Raw genomic sequence first — 21132 nt, forward strand, 5'->3', positions numbered from 1 at the left:
CCGAAGAGGATTTAAACTTCTCCGAAGTTACATGTTTCATTGTGTTGACAATGTCTGTGGTATGTAATTCTACACTATGTCCACATAATATTTAATTTTGTATGTAGCTTGAACTTCAGGTGCTTCAGTATGTGGAATGATTTTATGTTCGTTAGTAGTTTCAACAGATTGCACGGAGAAACTCACTAACCTTTCATTTCTCAGCAGCACCACCTTGGGCACCCACTGCACAGCTCTCCTGCAATTCTACAAAGCTTCTATTTTATTCCACATGGTCTATGGATGTGTTGCTTGCAATTCAGTAGTTCCATCAGTACTGAGCTTGTTAGATCCTGTCCACCACAGTGGTGTGCAGTTGGCACCTGGCACTTTCTGTAAGGAGTCGTGTAGGCAGCCTACTGCTGGAAGTTGGTATCCCACTTTTGAGGGTCAAGCGTAAGCAACTCTTGGTGAAGAATTCAATCTAAATTTGCCACATGCCTATGCATCTATGTTAGTCAACTCTTTCACAACTAACAGCTCATACTCCTTTAGAATCCTCCAAAACTGAATAGATCAGTTGAGGCATGATGGGAAGCTCTACGCAATGACCAGGCCCCTCTTGACTCTGTACATTGTTCCTTCTCGGCATCTCCTGTGATATGCCTCCAGTCTTATGATTCAAGTGGACTCTTTTGTGGCCATAACAAAAATGCTGATCAACCACTTTCAGGCAACTAGTGTTCAGTTCCCCACAACTACCCTAATCCGACAAGCGTATATGTGGATGGACTGAAAGTTAATGACAGGTTTGGTTGTGCTTTGCCACATGCAAATGGGCACAAGAAGTATTTTCTACCATATGTATGCAGTGTATACACTGGAGAGTTTGTCATCGTGTCACAGACTCTGCAGTACATTGAAACTCTCACCGCAAAGGAAGAGTGGTTTGTAGTGACTACATGAAGTGCTTACAAAGCACATATAACTCCATAAACATTTCAGAAGTGAACATACAAGGCTTAGTAGATTATCTCTACAGCTCCAGAATAGTAACATTCATCGGGACACAGAGCAATGAGGGTTTTCTGTGAAATGAACTCTGACAATTCAGCCCAAGGGCCACTCACAGGAGGGAAGCTCGAACTCTGTGTGCTGGACAGAGACCTAAGATTTTAGCTGCAACATAACATTTTTAAAGTCTAAGATATGGAATAGGAGGCTACCATAACCCCAGGCTACCATAACCTTGAGCGAGCTGAGAGTAATTGATGGGACTACAAAGGTATGGGATGTCTCACTCCCAGTCTCTCAGAGAGATGCAATTTTACTCTGCCAACTGCATAGTGGCCACTACAGATGTGCCCACAGGTTCCTTTTTAATAGAGGACATCCCTCACTGCAGCTGTGGTGATCATCTCATGACAACTCATATTTCTGTAGAATGTGCCATGCTAGTTGATTTTAGATGAGCCATCAACTTGGCTACCACATTACCCCAAATACATGTGATGATGAGATAGTACCTAAGGAAGCCATACATATCCTGAAGGGAAGTGGATTTTGCAGAACCCACTTTACATATTTTATATTTTCTAGTTACGTGTATTTTCTGTTTCTCCACTTTTTACTTCAATTTCAATTTTTCATTATTTAATTATTTTCCTTGTTGTGGGTGCCAGTATACCCATCCTCAGGTTGCCACAGTCCAGTTATCCCCCTGTTCGCCATAGTGATTTGTCTGGACAAAATGTGAAGAAGCTTTTGAATAGGCCAGATCAACTGCTCCAGCAGCTTCCATATTACATGCTTTATATCAAGTTGTCAATCTCTGCACCATGTTGAAGCCTTTTCAGGATCTGACTGAATATTTATGCAGCTTCTCTCAGAGAGTGCTTCATTATAGATAACTGCATCACCTGCAAAAAGCCTGATTTCACTGTTAATATTGTCTGCAAAGTCATTGATATCCAACATGAACAGTAAGGGTCCCACACACTATCCTGGGCCACACCTGAATTTACTTCTTCATCTGACAATGTCTCTCCATCGAAGATAACATGCTATGTCATCCCTACCAAGAAGTCCTCAGTCCAGTCACAAATTTCACTAGGTACCCCATATGATCATACTTTTGACAATAAGTGTAGGTGTGGTACTGAGTCAAATGCTTCTTGGAAAACAAGAAACATTGCATCTATGTGATTGCCTTGAGCCAAAGCTTTCAGTATGTCATGTGTTCAAAGTGTGAGTTGGGTTACACGTGATCAGTGTTTTTGAAAACCATACTGGTTGGCATTGAGGAGGTAACTGTGTTAAAGATACCTTATTATGTTTGAGGTCATAATATATTCTCAGAGTCTACAGCAAATCATTGTAAAGGATATTGGATGGTAGTTTTGTGTATCACTTCTACTACTCTTCTTGTAGACAGGCATGACCTGTGCCATTTTCCAACTACTGGGCTTCGTTTTTTGCTTGAGGCATCTATGATAGATTATAGTGAGAAGAGGGACTGACTCAGACACAAATTCAGTGTAGAATGACAGGGATTCCGTCAGGACTGAAGTTTTGACACTAATTGTCATTTCATTCATCTTTTTGGTGGTACAAGGCATTTCTCCTGGGTTTCCCCTTGTAAAGAAACATTTGAAAGTGGAGTTACTTATTTCATCTTTTGCTTCACTGTCCTCAGTTTCAGTTCCTGTCTCATTCACTAGGGACTGGACATGAACTTTGGTGCCACTAACAGCATTTACATATGAGCAGAATTTCTTTGGATTTTGTAAATGTCATTTGACAATATTCTGCTACGGTAGACATTGAAGGCAATATGCATTGCTCTCTTGACAGCCACATGTGTTTCATTCAGCATCTCTTTGTCTATATTCCTATGTTTTGTTTCACACCTATTATGCAGTAGTCTCTATATCTGTAGTAGTTTCTTTACAGTGACTGTATACCATGGAGGTCCTTCCACTATGAACTGTTCTAGGAAAATATCTGTACAGTGCATGGTAAACTACTCTTTTGTACTTGAGCCATAGTTCCTCTACATGCTCCTGACCTGTGCTGATAGTTTAAAGTTCCTCACTGAGATTTGATACTACTGATTTTTTATCTAGTTTACTGAACATATATAGCTTTCTGCTTATTTTAATTGTCATTGTTACTACAACTACATCATTTCACTGATACCAGCTTCTCTGTCAACATCCTCAAAGTGATCAGGTCTGTTTATTCTCAGCATATCCAGTATATTTCTATCTTGAGTAGGGTTCCTAGGTAGTTTTCAGGGAAGGCATTTAGTAAAGTTTCACTGTATGTTATATCATGCCCACCACTAACAAAACTGTAATTTTCCCAATGAGTAGTTGGGTGATTAAAGTCTCCACCAGTGATTACAGTATGATTAGGGAACTTGCATACAAGTGAGCTGAGGTTTTATCTGGAGTTTCCATTGTATCAGGAAATAAGTTTGCTGGGCAGTAGAAGGATGCAATTAGCATTTAATGTCCGTCCCTGACACTGAGTGTTGCCCAAACAATGTCACATGCAGCTTCAGTGTCTGCCTCGGTGGATATGAGGTGTGTTTTTTTTCCCCTGTTGTGACAAATTCATCAACTCCATCCCTCCCCCCCCCCTCCTTCTCCTCCTCCTCCAGGGGATCAAAATTTGGTTGCTGTGTACAAGCTTGACAATCCCAATTTCCCGAGCTGGTGAATGGTAAGTGCCATCAATCCTCTGTTACTGTAAGTTCTGAGCATGCTTCAGGGACCATCCTGCAGTGCAGCTTTGGAATGTTGTGTGTTTTGGGTAATGGGGACCTTGGCTTCCCCACCTGGACTGCCAGGAAGGCACAAAAAAAAAAAAAAAAAAGGAAAAGAAACAGTTTTTCATTCCATAGATCCATGCTGAGGAGATCCTCGTGGATGTGGAGCCTCAAACCTCATGGCGTGCTACGTGCTGATGAGGTGAATGATTGTTGATGAGAATAGTCTATAGCGGGCGACTCGGGTTTCTATTGCCCCACAGTTGTATAAGACTTGCTCAAAGAGAGCTTGGTTGGCCAGTCCTCCCAAAAAGAAGCTCAGAATCCTAGTAACAGGGCATTAGTATGCCATAATACTTTCATTATAATCAAGAGAACAGGAGGGACCTTTGAGCATGTCTTCCCTTCCTGTATTCACAAGGCGTTGAAATATATTGCTTTGTCCCAAAAAGTGTCAAATAACTTTGTAATGGAACACTTCCAGTTGAAACTGCTAGTTCAGACCAAGTATCTAAGCTTCTGGGATGTAAAGTCTTAGATGAATACCCAGTAGATTCTGAGGTGCATAACACCCTTAACTTAAGTAAGGTTGTGGTTATCTGCTCCAATATAATGGAGGTGGATCCTGTGGAGCTGAAGAATGGAAAAATATGAGCGTCATGGGGGTGCAGAACTACGAGAGGACAAAGTTGATAGCAAGTTGGAAAAATTTGCAAAATGTATCCTAACATTTAGTACTCCAGAATTACCTGAACATATCCAAGCAGGCTACATCTGTCTTAAGGTTTGCCCATTTGTTCTCAACCCATTGCAATGTTAAAAATGTCAAGGATTTGGCCATACCACTATTGGATGTAATGGGAGGCTACATGTGGCAATTGTGGAGGCTCACCTCCGAATCAGGCAATTCTTGTATACTTCTTGCAAAATGGTAAACTGCTCCAAGAATCACCCAGTGTGGAGCAGAAAGTATGAGGCTTAGAACAAAGGATGGAAAATTCAGGAGTTGAAATAAAAGAGACAATACCCTATGGTTAAGCTAAAAAGCCTTCAAAGCTGTGAAACCTCTGGTTTTTGCTACTTCTTTTACATCAGCCCTTAAGGTGCCAATCACGAAGTGTGTTGCCTTCACACAAACTCAGACCACAGATTCAGGTATGAGCATATGCACTTTTCTTAGTACCTGTGGGGGAAACACTCCACTTGAAACTGAACCTGAGCCACATACCACTCCCCACCAGCAGAAGTCAACTAAGACATCCCTGCAACCCAAGCAACCACCTCCTCCCATCTGTAAAGAAAAACGTCCTTTCAAAAAGTAGTTCAAAGTACAAGAAAGTGGTAGTTAAACCTTCAGATAGGTGAGTTCTCTCTGTCTCTGATGGGGACTATGCTTTGGAGGATATGGCCTTCCAATCAGAGAAACCCGAGAGCTGAGAACTGGCTAATATTTCCCCTGACCTCACCGGCAAATCACCACCTCTGAGGGAGAAAGAAAAAAAACAACCATTGCTAAACAGTGGGGGCCTCTGCATTGCAGTTGTATTTAAATTGATACTGCTCACATTTGGAAGAATTACTGCTCCTGGTCCAGGAGAAACCATCCTGCATCTTTTTACAAGATACTCATCTTAGTCAGACACACCAACATCACACAGTTATCACCCCTACACACTCTTCCCAGTGTGGATCTGTCTGCCGATGGTGGCTCACAGGAGACCACGCAGAAGGATGATTCAGAGGGCAAATTTGTTGCAGTATAGTTGACAGGCTAGTTTTGAACAAAAAGATTGTGCATAGGACACAGTGGCCCATATCAGTTGTGAGATCCAACAGGCTGCTGCAGAGTCCATCCCCTGGCATAGCAGCCACCTCAGATGATGGCCTGAGCCTTGGAGGAATTATGATTGTAGATTGGCAATCTGGGCCAAATGAACAGCTCTGCAGAACTTCAAACACCACCCAAGTACACAAAACCTTCATGCCTAGAGATATGCAAGAGCACCTGTGAGGTGAGTGATAAAACAACAGAAAAGGTCTTCCTGGAAGTAATTGTTGACTTCCATGAACTCGTCCACATTTGTTGTGCAAGTTTGGGACTCAATAAAGTGGATTTCAGGCAAGTGTAGTACATGTCCCCTTATTGCCTTGTTAAGGAATTGGGTCTTGATGGACATGACAGAAGCCATGACTCAGGTTTTAGCTGAATACATTTATACTGTCACTAAGTCACACAGAAAAGTTCCTGTTTTTTAGGTGTTCCATAGGACTGCAGAAATAAGGAAATTCAATTTATTCTCACACAATGAGGAAGTCCACAACCTTCTGTTCTCCATGTGGGAACTGGAATTAGCTTTGTCTGCAGCCAGACACACAGCTCCAGGACCTGATGATGAGATCCATTATGCCATCCTTTGTCATCTGTGTTCTGAACTGAAAGGACAGCTCCTTTCTTCTTTCAATCAGATCTGGTGTCATGGACAGTACCCCAGGACTTCAAAGGAGGCAATACCAATTCCATTCTGGAAACCAGGCAAAGACCCTAGCACCAGTTACTGAAGTGTAGCCCTTAAAAGTTGTATGGGTAAGACTCTTGAATGATGGTCAGCTGACACCTCCTCTGGGTGCTTGTGTCTCGAGGGTAGTGTCGTTTCAGGCACTACCATTCCACTCTTGACAATTCAGTTGTACTAGAGATGGTGATACATGCATCCTTCTTATGCTGAAACCATTTGGTTTGTACCTTTTTAGACCTCAAAAAAGTTTTACACTTTGCAGGTACAACATCCTTCACCAACCACAAATGGGGACTACATGGGCACCTGCCACTTCTTATCCAATTCTTTCTCAAGGACCAGCATTTTAAATATCTCATTTGTGATACCTAGTCTGACTGATGTGTTAGAGAATAGTCACCCAAGCAGTGTACTCACTATCACATTATTTGCCATCGCTGTCAGTGGCATTTCTTCCACAGTCAGGAACCCTGTCAAATACTCTTCCTCTGATCTTAAAACAGTCATGAGGCAGCTACAGTTAACCTGTAGCAAGTTGGAAACCTGGATCAGGACAATTGGTTTTTGGTTATCACCAGAGACGGCTACACGTGTCAATTTGAACTGTTCTCGTCAATGTTGTAACCAACCAGTGTTCACAAGAAACTAAGGGCCTTTTGGGTGTATTAATTGACTCAAAATTGAAAGACCTATGAACAAAGGGCTTCCAGTCATTGAATATTTTGAAATGCCTTAGCTAAAAAACATGGGAGGTTGACAGTCCCGCCTCCAGTAGTTTTATAGGGCATTTGTTCAATTGCTTTTAGATTATGGCAGCATGATCTACAGATCAACCCTTACTTCCTACCTCAAGATTTTAAATGCTGTCCACCAGTAGGGCATTCGAATATTGACTGGAGCCTTTCGGACCAGTCCAGTTCAGTCTGTGTGCAAAGACTGGTTAACCACCTCTCTGTATTTGGCTTGACAGGTGCTGAAAATGTCAGTGCAACCTCAGTCACTGACATTTAGAGCAGTGGTCCAACCCACCTTTGAACAGCTGTTCATGACTGGCCCCGTGCAACCAAGTCATTATGGATACAAGCTACTGACTGTCTCAAGGATCTGGATCTGTCAAACCTCCAAATACACCACTGTGGATGGAATGCATTGTCACCTTGATTTCTTCAGACCGAAAATAATATTAAGCTTGACATGGTACAAGAAAACTTCCACTGCAGATTATGTTTTTACAACTTTCATTTAATCCATTTTAAGTATATACCACAGTTTTAACATTGTTTATACAGATGGATTGCAGCAAAACAATGTCTTTCTTTGTTCTGCTGTTTTCCCTGAGTGGGTTTTCAAAGTGTGTCTTCCAGAATAATTCACAAATAATGATGCAGAGTTTAATGGCATTCTGAAGGCACTGAAGAGGATTCACAGACATCACTGTAGAAGATTTTTTTTGTCTGTTCTGACTCACTTAGTGCACTACAAGCACTTCACCAAATGTATCTGGAAATCAGGAAGACTAGTTGATTCAGCACATCCATGAGTCATTGTAGAGACTTCAGTGCTGTGGCAAGGAAGTGATCTTTTTCTGGGTACCTGGCAACATCAGGATACAAGGAAATGACAGGGCCGACAAAGCCACCGAGGATTCATGTCATCATGGTGCTGTCCATTGATGTCCCATCCCTTGCATGCCATCATCTCATTATCTGACAGATACATCATGTCTCAGTTGGGGACTAAATGGTTGCACATGACACAAAAGAAACTTTTTTTTTTGGTCATCTGTCTTCTGACTGGTTTGATGCGGCCCACCACAGATTCCTCTCTTATGCCTACCTCTTCATCTCAAAGTAGCACTTGCAAACTGCATCCTCAATTATTTGGTGGATGTATTCCCATCTCTATCTTCCTCTACAGTTTTTGCCCTTCACAGCTTCCTCCAGTACCATGGAAGTCATTCCCTGATGTCTTAACATACATTTTATTATCCTGTCCCTTCTCCTTGTGAGTGTCTTCCCATACTCCTTTCCTTTCCAATTCTAAACAGAACCTCTTCATTCCTTACCTTATCACTCAAACTAATTTTCAACATTCACATGTAGCACCACATCTCAAATGCTTAAATTCTCTTCTTTTCAGGTTTTCCCACAGTCCACGTTTCACTGATTTACAATGCTGTGCTTCAGACATACATTCTCAGAAATTTCCTCCTCATATTAAGGCCCATGTATAATATTAGTAGACTTCTCTTAGCCAGGGATGCCCTTTTTGACAGCTAGTTTGCTTCTGATGTCCTCCTTGCTCCATCCGTCATTGATTATTTTGCTGTCCAGGTAGCAGAATTCCTTAATTTCATCTAATTCATGACCATCAGTCCTGGTGTTAAGTTTCTCACCCTCATCATTTCTGCTACTTTTCATTACTTTTGTCTTTCTTTGATTTACTCTCAGTCCATATTCTGTACTCATTAGATTGTTCATTTCATTCATCTTACCATGTAATTCTCTTCTTACTATATAATTCTTTTTCACTTTCACTCAGGATAGCAATGTCACCAGTGATCACCGGATCATTGATATCCTTTCATCTTGAATTTTAATTCCACTCCTGAAGCTTTCTTTTATTTCCATCATCACTTCTTTGATATATGGATTGAACATTATGGAGGAAAGACTACATCCCTGTTTTACACCCTTCTTAATCTGAGTACTTTGTTCTTGGTTTTCCACTCTTATTATACCTTCTTGGCTCTTGTACATATTGTGTATTACCCATCTCTCCCTACAGCTTACTCCTATTTTTTCTCAGAATTTGGAACATCTTACACCATTTTACATTGTTGACTGCTTTTTCCAGGTCGACAAATCCTATGAACGTGTCTTGATTTTTCTTTAGTCTTGCTTCCATTATCTACTGCAACATCAGGATTTCCTCTCTTGTGCCTTTACCTTTCTTAAAGCCAAACTGATTGTCATCTAACACATCACAAATTTTCTTTTCCACTCTCCTGTATATTCTTCTGGTCAAAAACTTGGATGCATGAGTTGTAAAGCTGATTGTGTGGTAATTCCCACACTTGGCAACTCTTGCAATCTTCGCAACTGACTGGATGATATTTTTCTGAACGGCAGGTGGTATGTCCCCAGACTCATACATTCTAGATATCAATGTGAATAGTCATTTTGTTGCCACTCTGATTCTGTTATCTACCCCTTGTGCCTTATTTGATCTTAAGTCTCCCAAAGCTCTCTTAATTTCTGATTCTATTACTGGATCCCTTCTCTCTTCTAAATCAACTCATGGTTCTTCTTCTATCACATTTGATAGGTCTTCCCCGTCAGAAGCCTTAAATGTACTCTTTCCTCATATCTGCTCTCTGCATTTAACAGTGGAGTTCCCATTGCATTCATAATGTTTCTGCCCTTGCTTTTTGTGTCAGTGAAGGTTGTTTTGACTTTCCTGTATGTTGAATCAGTCCTTCCAACAATCATTTATTATTAGATTTCTTCACAATTTTCATGTAGCCATTTCATCTTAACTCCATTCAGTTCTTATTTATTTCCTTCCTCAGTGACTTGTATTTCTGTATTCATAAATTTCCCTAAACATTTTTGTACTTCTTTCTTTTATCGATCAACTGAAGTATTTATTCTTTACTTGTGGTTTCTTCACAGTTACTTTCTTTGTACCTATGTTTTTTTCCAATTTCTGTGATTGCCCTTTTTAGAGATGTCCATTCCTCTTCAGCTGTATTTCCTACTGAGCTATTCCTTACTGTGGTATTTATAAGCCTTGGAGAACGTAAAGTGTGTCTTAGTACATCTGTATCCCACTTCTTTGTGTATTGATTCTTCCTGACTAATCTCTTGAACTTCAGACTACTCTTCATTACTACTACATTGTGATCTGAGTCTGTATCTGCTCCTGGATATACCTTACAGTCCAGTATCTGATTTTGGAATGTCTGTATGGCCGTGATGTAATTCAAATATTTCCTTAATCTAGCTGCCTTTTTCAAGCATACCACCTCCTCTTGTTATTCTTGAACAAAGTATTAGCTATTAGTAGCTGAAATTTATTACAGAACTCGATCTTTCTCCTCTCTCTTTCTTTGCCCCAAGCTCATATTCTCCCATAACATTTTCTTCTACTCCTTCCTATACAACTTCATTCTAGTCCCCCATGACTATTTTATTTTCATCTCCCTTTGTACACTGTATTACCTTTTCAATATCATCATACACTTTCTCTCTCTCTCTCTTCATCTTCAGCTTGTGACGTTGTCATGTATACCTGAACTGTCGTTGTCAGTGTTGGTTTGCTGTTGATTCTGACAAGAACAACCATGTCACTGAATTGTCCACTATAACACTCTCTCTGCCCTACCTTTCTATTTATAATGAATCCTACATCCATTATACCATTTTCTGCTGCTGTTTATATTGATTACCTTATACTCATCTGACCAGAAATCCTTGCCTTCTTTCCATTTAACTTCACTGACCCCTACTATATTTAGATTCAGTCTTTGCATTTTCCTTTTCAGATTTTCTAGCTTCCCTACCACAGTCAAGCTTCTTACATTTCATGCCCCAACACGTAGGACATTATCCTTTCATTGATTATTCAATCTTTTTCTCATGGTCACCTCCCCCTTGGCAGTCCTCTCCTGGAGATCTGAATGGAGGACTAGTCCAGAATCTTTTGCCAATGGAGAGATCATCGTCATACTTTCTCATTTACATTCCACATATTCTGTTGCTGCACATTATGTGTCTTTAATGCAGAGATTTCCCTTGCCTTTGCATATTCATGCTGTTGATCATTACTGATTGTTCGACCTTTAGGGGCAGCTTCACACTCCAAGGGCAAGAGAGTGCCCTGAAACTCTGTCCACTCATCCACCCTCTTTGACAAGGCCATTGGCAGAATGAGGGTGAATCTTTTATGTTGGAATTCTTCAATCAGCAGGTACTGATGATTAATTGAAATTTAAGTGGTGGCGGGTTTCGAGCCCAGAACAGATGACTCCTTTTTTACTAATCAAAGACTTTACCACTGCAGTCACTCAAATCAAGCACATCAGCCTCACCACTGGAATGAGGTTCTGCTTACCAGGCTCCACATTGGACATAGCCCTTTAACACATGGTTTACTCCTCTGGCAGGAGGATCCTCTACTCTGTGAAGTTTGTGGTGTGCCACTTTCAATTTAGCTTATGTTGGCAATGTTAACATAAGTATATGTTACGGTAGCTCTGTCTCGATGGAGAGCTGCCCACCCTCATTACTGATACTGATTCCAATATTACAACAGTGGCGAAATTGTGTGAACTGTCAGGCCTCATCCTTAAATTGGTGGGGAAGGGAGGAAGACTTCAATACATTATAACCTGTTCCATATGTGGGTATAGCCTTCGTCCTCACCTGTGAGGTTTTTTGTCAGAGTGCTGATGACCATGATGTTGAGAGCCGCTCATCCCAAGTAATCATCATCATCATCCATTTCCCTGTCCTTTCGATATACACTTAAAATTTCACCCAAAAGTCTCACTGCTATGAATTTCAAGTTTCAACTCTCTTTCTGTATCTAGTATTATGAGAGTTTCACTGCTTTTCATGAGCTCCTCTAATGGTTGCACTTCGTTGCAAATGTTTAGCAGATTACTATTAGGATTTTAATACTCTCACCTGTGGGGAGGCATATTTTTTTTATCTTCACTGTCACTTCTGGGTTTCCTACAGCTATTGTTATCTGGATTAATGGAGAGTTGCCTAATCTAAACAAACCTTGTGTACTACCCACACATAGTCAGCTACCTAAGTAGCAGCCTCTGATGTTTAGCACACATATAACCTATTTAGGGGGACCCTATGATTCTCAATCCCATGTCACAAGTCCAGGAAGTCACAGCCTACCTTATCACAGAACTTCCAAAGTCCCTGGTTCAGTCCTTCCACTTTACTCAGAACCAAAGGGACATGATCAGTTGTGGGGATAATGCTGCAAATTTTGAGCTTCGTAGAAACTCCATGCAGAAAGCTGGTATTCTCAACATTTCCTGCCAGTCGCTGGAATGTCGCAAGAATGACTTTAGAGCCCAGACAATAGCGATCATCACATCCAGCTTGCACCACAATCTGCAATAGGTTGCACCCTGTTTGCACAATGGCTGCTGGAATAGCCTTTTCAACATGTTGACTGAGGCTCACAGGCATGCCCACTGAGTGGATCTGGTTTCCTCTGCTGTACCTTGCTGCCATTTCCCTAAAGCATTTCTGGTGTGTCTGAACTACTGACAATTAATAGATCCCTACCCTTTTGTGTTTCCTCACAACAGGTGAAAAGAGTCCTGTACAGGATGCCTAGATAGACCATTAACATGACAGATACTGTACTGTCTTCAGAGGAGACAGGATCCACAGGGGAGGTATCTCAGGTAGATGTACCACTGGCACACGACTCTTGGGAGCTCTTCCAACACACCAATTTGCAGCAGCTGTCAATCATTTGACAGTAATCTGAGTGATTTCCAGCTGCTTACGAAAGTAAACAAACTCGTCTCATGTTTGAGAACAGCATTCACAGTGGGGGCTGCATTTTGTATGGTGCAATGTATTAAAAGGCAGTGGAAAAGTGGCTTTAATTGAAACCTGCTGGTTATCATCGTATCTGTTGAGCTAAAATGTTGAGCTAGTTTTTCACATCTAGGGATTGGTTTTTGAATCTTAAATTTTTGATATTGTAGGTTCTCATGGCTCCAATCAACATAATAACTCCTGAAGAATTTGCCTGAATAGTTAATTTTATTCTCTCACATTTTTCTATATCACACTGTCTTTACAATTTCCACTTCAAGACCTAAAACTACATTGTTATTACCAGAAATAAAAACACATACTATGACACCAGAGGTATGCCCACTACTACTCCATTTTGTGATACTAACAATATTCCAAAGAATTTACAAATTTTCTTGACAAATGAATCTTTACCAATTTATATCATTATTTTATAAATGAACCCAGAAGTAACAGTAATAAATATCATCAGATTGTGCAATTATTAATTGGAATTTTAAGTATGCTAGATATTTCATAATTTCAAATATTTCTAAAAAAATAAGTTACTTTAACAGTACAACAGAGCTAGTACATATCTATTGTAACAAAGAAAATGAAGTTATTTCTTTTTATACATTTTAGCCTGGAATATAATACAACTTGTACAATATCATATGCAATTCTTTTAGAAAAAAGTTGAGATAATATTAACCTGCTTAAAAATTCATAAATACATTGTGGTATCATCTACTTACCTTGAGGAAAAATAATGTTAGAGGAGGATGTCTCTTTACACTGTCCATGACGTGTTTTCAGTATAATAATGAGTTCTGTGAACAAATTGAAAAAGTGGCAATATCGAGCCCTGAAAGTCCCGCTAAATTTTTGAACAGCAGGGACTGCAGTCAGCCAATAAAAGTCCTTTGAAGTGGTATCGGTATGTGGATGACACTTTTGTCTTATGATGGTGATGTTTGGTTTGTGGAGAGCTCGACAACAACGATGCACATCCTGTCCACTTAATTACTGTGGAGACAGAAATGAATGGACAGCTTAATTTTTTGGATGCTTTAGTAGCTAAATGGGCAGATAGAACTTCAGGTCAAAAGGTATTCAGGAGAGATACACATACTGATCGTTACTTCCATAAGGATACGGACCATCTTCCAGGGCCAAAGATAGGTGTCATTAAAACATTGGCGAACAGGGCTAACAAAATCAGTGAGCCAGTTTGTTCGCAAGAAGAACTAAATAATTTGTTAACAGCTTGTAAGAAAAACAGATACACTGATAACACAGAGATGGAGCACTCCATCATAGAAGAAAAGTTTCCAAAATCAGGCAACAACCACCACCGTTGGGTGGGAAAGTATTTTCTTCCATTTATTTACAATATTACAGAGCATATTGGGAAAGTGCTGGCCAAGTTTCTTGTTGAAACAATTTAGACCCACCAAGAAGATTAGCGAATGTTTAAAATCTGCAAAAGATGCGCAACACCTATTGCAACACCTGGGATGTATAAAATTCCATGTAGTTTTGGGAAGATTTATATTGGGGCAATGAAACGAAGTGTTAATTTGCACCTAGCAGAACAGAAGCAAATGTTGTCTGGAACAAACTGACAAATAAGTTTTAAAAGGAAATGGTTTTCCAAGATGGTGATCCTGAAATAAAATTTAGTGAAATGAGCATCACATTATTATGTATGTATGTACAGAAAAGCCATAGAGATTTAAAAACACCACAATAATTTTAACAACAATGAAGGCTAAAAAGTTAGACGAGATATGGGTGTCGGCTTTGTACCAACGATGTGAGAATCGATTACTTTTGATCGAGAGTAATGATGTTAGTCAGAGAGAGTTTTACTGCAAAAACATGTGGCAAGTAGTGGGATCCTCTAAATGTGACCTCCACAGCCTAGCAGCCAGTCATGGCTCAAATGGGACGATGTGGCCAGCAGTTGGCAATGAAATTTAGCCTGGAAGATTAATTAATGTCCCCTAATACTTTACCATTATGATTTCAAATACTGTCCCATCCTCCATTCCACTTACATCGTCACTATTGAATGCGTAAGTTTGACTTTGGTTTTTGCGCTGCAGCTTAACAACATTCACAGGGTGAACCCCTTAACTCACAAGGTGTAGTCTCTAAGACTAAGCAAAAATTTTCGAACTCCCTTTCAAAGGACAGTTGTGGTGGAATGCTTCTGTACTCCCCTTGCTCTCCTAAAATAATGAAACCTATGATGTTTTGTTGTCAGTTGTATTATCGCCATCTGTGTTTATTTTTGACATGGGTTATTGATAGGTGTTGGAGTCTCCTAGACCACACCTTGTGAACTAAGTACCTGTTTCCTTCAGTACGGTACAGTATAACCCAAAATGTGTTGGCACAAATGTTTTTTTAACTTTCCCGAGTTTCATGAAATTGTTAGTTGGTCTTTGGAGGAAGGTCTCAGTGATACAGATCAAGAAATAAATGAAAAAGAAGACGATTTTACATTAGTCAGTGATCACAGTTCTGCTATCAAACTAGAGTATCATTCAGAGGAAGAACTTCATGACAGTTGTGATGGGGATCTGTCTGGTTCTTCAATGAAATATTTAGTATCTGTTAAAATTGAATGTCTTGAGTGGTGATAAGAAAAATTAGTTCCCAGCAATGAATGTCAATTTGACAGACTATCTTTTTGTACCTATCTGGTAGAATTTTTATGCAAAAATTTAAACCCTGGAATTTAGTTTTATTTGGAAATTAATTTGTTACAGAGATTGTATAATTTTTCAGAATGTAAATGGGTGTGAAAATGATCGATAGGTACTTGAAGGTATATGTCGGTAAGTTTTAAGTATGTCTGCAGCCAATTGCAGCTGTTTGAACTTGAATAGTGCCGTTGTTAATATTGAGTTGTTACCCGTTATCACAATGCTCTGCCAACTGTTTGTGCCCTTTGGCCAGCTCTTCATGCCCATATTACATTGTAAAAGATCATTGACGCACATCTTTGTCAAACTACTTTGACAAAATTACTTCACTACAGTTATTACATTATCATATAAATTTCCAACGTAGTTCCTCTGGAAAAGATGCTGAATAGTTTACTGTCTGCACAGCAGAATTTAATACAATGATGGTGGCAAGCTTTGCTTGAAAACGGAGAAACAAAAATGAGAGTTACACTGTACTAGCAAGAAGCTCATTGTACTGACCAGAATTTGTTTAGTGAGCTACAGTGCGAGGACGAAGAGATTAGACAATGGTTCGAGAATGGACACATAAATGTTTCATTTTGTGTTTGTGACAGTAATCTCTCACATTTTTGTTGGTAGGCAGTGTGGAACAGGGTAACGATGACCTACAAACATGGAAAACACCAAGGAACACACAGTCAGCTACATAGATTGTTGATTGTGAACCAAACTTGATATTTAGTGGGATTATGCAATGTGATGTCCAGTCAGAGCTGTGTGCCTCTTCCCCCTCCCCCTCAACCTCCCACCACACACACACCTCCCACTCCACCCCCTCCCCGCCCCCACCCACACCCTTCCCCCTGAGCTCCAGTAGTAGAGAGCAGTGGTGGAAACATTACTGTTGTGATCCAGTGGTGATGTGACGAGATGATACCCAAGTGACTGCGCGTGGGGGCAGAGGTGTTGAGTGTTTGCTGAAACAGTGTCCATGTTACATGTATCAGCTGTATATGGGATTGAAGCCCTTGGCATTGCATAGAAGTGGTAGTCTTGTAGATATCTTGTGGGCACAGGATCCGGCCACAGCAGGACTTCTTGGAAAATATTAACCCCCACAGGGGATTCACCACTCTTTGGTGAGCTCATGCTTGGCTACCATGGGGCCCCAGCATTTGCAACACCTTTTTCCTTGCACTCTGACTACCTTTCCTGCTATTCTTCTTCCCCTTCCCTGGGGAACATATCTCGAACATTTTTGGATACATGTTTTGAATTTTCAGTAGCCTGATATCAGATCGGTCCCTTCACCATTTTTTCTTTCTTTTTTTTCTTTCTTTCTTTCTTCATTTCACTTCTCCTATCCTTCTGCTTTGGTGTTTGAGGTTCCTCTTTGTCTTCTTTCTCTCTGTGTGCTGCTGAAGGCCAACTGACACATCAAACGTCTAACAGATTGACAGATATGGATCGCACATACCCCATGGTAGAGGCCATGTGCAGGGAGGGGTGATTGACTGAGCTGTTACGTACCCAAAATACCGATTGATCCCTCTGTTAGGAGTTTGTCAGTAATCCTTAGCACTTGTTCTGTATTGCATGGCGAAATTTCTTAATGGTCTCGCTGTAACCGTGTGCATTGATTGTTTGCCCTCATGGTAAGAAATCAATCAGAAAAATGCCTTCTCTATCCCAAAAAATGGTGCACATGACTTTTTGAGGTGTCAAGATTTGTTTAGGCTTAACCTTAGTTAGGGATGAAGTGTACCTCCCATTGAGTGCAATTTTGTGTCAGGGGTGTCGTACGATACCAAAGTTTCATCCCCCCATGACTATCTGAGAAAGAAAACCATCAGCTTCTTCATTGTAGCATGTCAAAAACTGAAGTGCACTGCCCATCCATTGTTTTTTGTGTTGTTCAGTAAGAATTTTGGGTACCCAAGACGCGAAAAGTTCTCGAAATTTCAGTTTTTCAGTAACTATTTCATGCATTAGTCATTGTAATATTTGCGGAACTTCCATAGCAAGGGCACTAAGTGTAAACTTAAGGTTGTGCTTAATCTTCTCTTCAGTAGTGTGAACCAGTTCATCTGTAACCACAGACAGGTGTCCACTGCGTTCATCGTGTACTTGATCACGTTCTTCATTGAACAGTCTGACCCATCTTCTAACCATTGAATCACTCCTAACATTTTGTCTGTAAACCTCGCAGTTTTGCTGATGAATTTCCTTTGGTTTAACTTTCTTTGCATTTAGAATACGAATCATAGATCTTATTTCACACTTGGTGGTATTTTCAATTACATTATAAAGAAGCACTATGGAGCACATGTTGGTAGCAGCAATCTGAAAATGGCGTACGTGTCTTCTCCTTGTGTCAGAGTAACTGCCGTGCATGCTTGCAACTGCAATCGTAGTGCTGCCACAGATAGAAGCAGAAATGGAACTTACTTAGTGGATGACCCTCTACACCTTTTGGCCAGTGGCCAGTAAGTGTGTGTGTGTGTGTGTGTGTGTGTGTGTGTGTGTGTGTGTGTGTGTGTGTGTGTGTTTTTGCCATCAAATTCTGAGGGAGGCCTTACTGGCCAAATGCTATTTTGTGATTTTTTGTTGTGCCTGTCTGCGACTCCGCATCTCTGCTATATGGTAAGTAGCAACTTCCCTGTTCAAGATATTGTTACATTACATCTTGGATTTTACATTGTTTGAGTTATGTATGTTACTTCACTGAATATACACACTTACATTTTAAAAGTGAATAATGGAAGAATATATGACAATGCAGAAACATTTGTTTTGGGAAATAACATTTTGTATATATTGCATGTTTGAGCATGTATTGCTCAAACAGATGTTCAGTGTTTTGCCAAATAGTGTCACTTTTATAATCGTTTTGAATCTTCTGGCCAATTATTTGCTACAGGCTATTGTTTCTTCAGTGACTTGATTCTGTAGTTTAGTCAAGCATTTCAAATATCAGCCATATATAAATTCTGAGCTTTACAGCTAAATGATCTTAACAGGTGGTAGCACAGATGCATATCAGAGTTTTCAGGTTTAGACATTTGAATGGAGATACTTCCCATTTGAATCAATTTTAACTGATTGCCTTCCAGTCATCAATGAAAATTCATTGCAGTCCATTCGGTAAAAGACATCTTAATGCCATCCGACAGTGACGCTATTTATTCCATGTGTGCGTTGTCTCACAGTACCAAATAGAATCCCACTGTCAAACACACAGGTGGCTGCTGTAACTGTGTATTGTAAGCAGATTGTAAGCAGATGTTGAGCCGTGGCGCGGCTCTTGGGCACAAGACGCTATTGATTACTCCTCTGGTTGAGGTTGGCACTATGTGCCTCCTGGCAGAGCGGGTCCTAACGGGGGAGTGAGTACAAGTAAGGAGAGTCTGGGGCAGACAGCAGGGGAGAACAGACATTGCAGCCGCACTCTGAGGCGACAAGAGAAGAGTTGTTGTGCATGGCTGAGAAGGGAGCATTGAGCAAGGCAGTCCAGCGAGCAGACACCAGCTCTGGGAGCAGTGTTCCGGTTTGTGGACGTGACGTGGGTCATATTTTGGCACCGTATTGTTTGCTTGGTATGCATCTGCTGCTCCCTTATGCCCACTTGTGTTGTTCTGTCTGTATGTTCAGTGAAAAGGTTACATTCTGGCTGGAACAGTGGCTTGTGCTTTACGTTCACGCACCCTGACTCATTTGTTTTGCTGCAGGTAGCTGTAACTTCAGAGATCCTTTCTTTCATCGCGATTGTCTTAGAACAGTAGTGCCTAGTATCCAAGAACAAGACAGCTAACGTGTGACCTGTTTTGGGTTTTGGAGTCCTGTTTGGGAAACCTAGTTATCATGCCAATTGAGGTTAGCCCTAATCTTGTGAAACTGAGCTTTCAGTGACTGGCTCGTCTCCAAATTAATTAATTTAACCTCTGTGCTGTGTTTTTTTGCTTTCAATGGTGAATTTAGTGTCATTTATTTGTGTATGTTTCACCGTTAATGATAACCGTAAGATAGCAAGGGCTTGAAGGGCTTGCGTATCGTGACTGTATTTTGGCTACTGTTTAATTTGATTTCTTGTTTATCGGTCTGGTGAAAACTTATGCCAAGTTTACTAATTTCCTCCTGTGGTCCGGAAGTTGGTTTGAAGGTAAATCCGTGGGTAAATCTTTACTGGACCAACTGTTAACTGATCTTGCTTTGAACTAATGCCATTATTAAATCAATTCTTGTGTGCTATAAATTGTATTACCATAGACAAGGAGACAGGGCACATTCTGTAGTCGAGAGGTAGGCACGGTTGCTGCTTTGCGCGTGGCGTCTTGTCGCTCGCTATCATTTCCCACGTTAGTACGGGCGGCGTGAGATTTGTTTGCTCACGGTTGTATGGCGCTAGTCAGCTGTGCCTGCTCCCGCTTCAGGTTGTGGCGTGTTTCGTAAGGCGTACATCGACTTTCAGTCACTGTTACTCCTGTGTTGTTGTCGGTCGCTTAACGAAATGTTAGTCTCTTTTAGCACGGTTGCCACTGGGCCGTGATGATGTCGGTTAAGGACCAGTGTTGGGGCAGTCGTCCGCTCTGAGTGGCTTTGGTCACTTGGACTTGGCAGTTACCTTCTGATTAAACGCATCAAATTTGTTTATTTGCAGTAAATTCAAAAGTAGTTTGTGAGAAAGGTTGTAACTGAGCTTTTCATGATATTACAGAATTCAAGCATTTTGGTAAGGCATTTTCCTATCTACGATTTATTTAAATGAGAATTATTTATTGGGGTTATTCATCTGTTGAAGCTTAACATAAAATTTGTAACTTAGCTTTCATGATTTTCTTTAATTTAAGCATTATTGTAAAGCAGTCCTTTATCTACATTTTATTGATCAGTAATTCTTTATTGCTGTTATTCACTGGTTGAAGGTTAACATATGTTTGTAACCAAGTTTATGTTCTTGCTTAATTGAGATTTGTTGAGAACCTTTATTGATGGAAGATCATTAAAGCTTGAGTGCTTGTAATTGTGAATACTGTTGTCTATGTTGTGGGCTACCCTTCCACTTCCACAGCCAAGCTGTCCTACCGACCAGTACAGATGTCTTTGTGACTTGGTTACTTGAGAGAATATTTTTCTACCTTAGTATCAGTATAAGCAGTATCTATATCAGTTGCTTCCTGTTTTCTTAAGCTATTTCTGTTTGTGGACAAAGGAAGAACATATGACAACACAGAAACAATTGCTTCAGGAAATAACACTACATATATAATTTGTGAAAGTCCATGCACTTCCGAGTGGTCCAATTAACTGGTATTAAAAATGGGAGGTAAGTTTTATATCTCAATGCAGTAGAAACTGAAGAAAATCAATGTCTAGTTCAGCATGCTAAAGTTTGTTAAAATGGAGATTGAGGAGGTAGTGTGAATGTCAGAAGTAATTATTGGTAGTCACAAATCGTGTGGGATAGGTCGTTGTACCATATTTTGTACTGCTTCAAACTGCTGGTAATAGTAGTTACAGGTACTCCTTTTAGGGTATGCAGTATTGTTGTCCAGTTTAACATAAATGATTATTGACAAATACTTACCATAGATACGTATTTGCTT

The sequence above is a fragment of the Schistocerca gregaria genome, chromosome 7, assembly GCF_023897955.1.
Source record: "Schistocerca gregaria isolate iqSchGreg1 chromosome 7, iqSchGreg1.2, whole genome shotgun sequence".
Classification (NCBI taxonomy): domain Eukaryota; kingdom Metazoa; phylum Arthropoda; class Insecta; order Orthoptera; family Acrididae; genus Schistocerca; species Schistocerca gregaria.